The sequence below is a fragment of the Rattus rattus genome, chromosome 5 (genome assembly GCF_011064425.1).
Source record: "Rattus rattus isolate New Zealand chromosome 5, Rrattus_CSIRO_v1, whole genome shotgun sequence".
Lineage (NCBI taxonomy): Eukaryota > Metazoa > Chordata > Mammalia > Rodentia > Muridae > Rattus > Rattus rattus.
Genome location: NC_046158.1, coordinates 142071036 through 142071819, shown reverse-complemented (window position 1 = coordinate 142071819; position 784 = coordinate 142071036). Strand labels below are relative to the sequence as shown.

The 784-nt window shown below is 40.9% G+C and overlaps 1 non-coding gene across 1 annotated transcript; it reads left to right on the top strand.

Annotated features, from left to right (window-relative positions):
* Nucleotides 1–215: 215 nt before the first annotated feature.
* LOC116902590 lies at nt 216–371 on the top strand. Its single transcript, XR_004388182.1, has one exon. It is a non-coding gene; the product is annotated as a U1 spliceosomal RNA (small nuclear RNA).
* The last annotated feature ends 413 nt before the right edge of the window (nt 372–784 follow it).

Below are 784 nucleotides of genomic sequence, written 5' to 3'. Positions count from 1 at the left end.
CATCTGAATATAAATAAAAATTAAACCTTATTTAAAAGAAAAATAAGGCTAACGAAAGAAGAGACCAACCAAAACGAAGAGTGATGGGAAGTGCCCCAGAGACCTAGGCCTGTACGTGCTAATCAAAAAGCTTAAAGAACAGCGAAGCCGAAAAGTACTAGGTAGTGAAGACAGATGGCACGTACTAAATGCCACTCAACTCTTCTAAAATGGCCAGACTTTCCTGGAAGAGGAGACACCACCACTCTGAACGTGGTTCTCCCACCCCCCGAGTGTGATATCTCTGAGGGTGCTCACTCCTGGGATTTCCCCAGATTTGGAAACTTGACCTCATAATTTGTGGTGGTGGGACTACACTCATGATTTCCCTTATATGTATTGTTTTAATTTTTGTTTATTAAATAATATACATTATTAATTATATTTACATATAATTAGGTATATATTTAAATGCTCAGATTTGTTCGGTAAATTTCCCTTTATTAAAAATATGTGTAGAGTATTAGATATTATTAATCCCTTAATATTAATTGGTGGCAACACAAGGGGACACAAAGCCCAGTAGGGCCTACGCGTGGAGCTCCATGAGACTGCCCAGGAATTTGATCTCAGAGCCATCGAGTCTCTGAGAAACTCAGATTGGTGTAGCATAAGGCAGAAGGATGAGGTCCCTACAAGTTGACATCGTGTTTCCGGTGAATGTTGGTGGTTTGGTCCTTCATTTCTGAAGCCCCAGAGGTCTCGAGGGAGGTTTCAGAGACAGCAACCATTTCCTGTTGGCCAC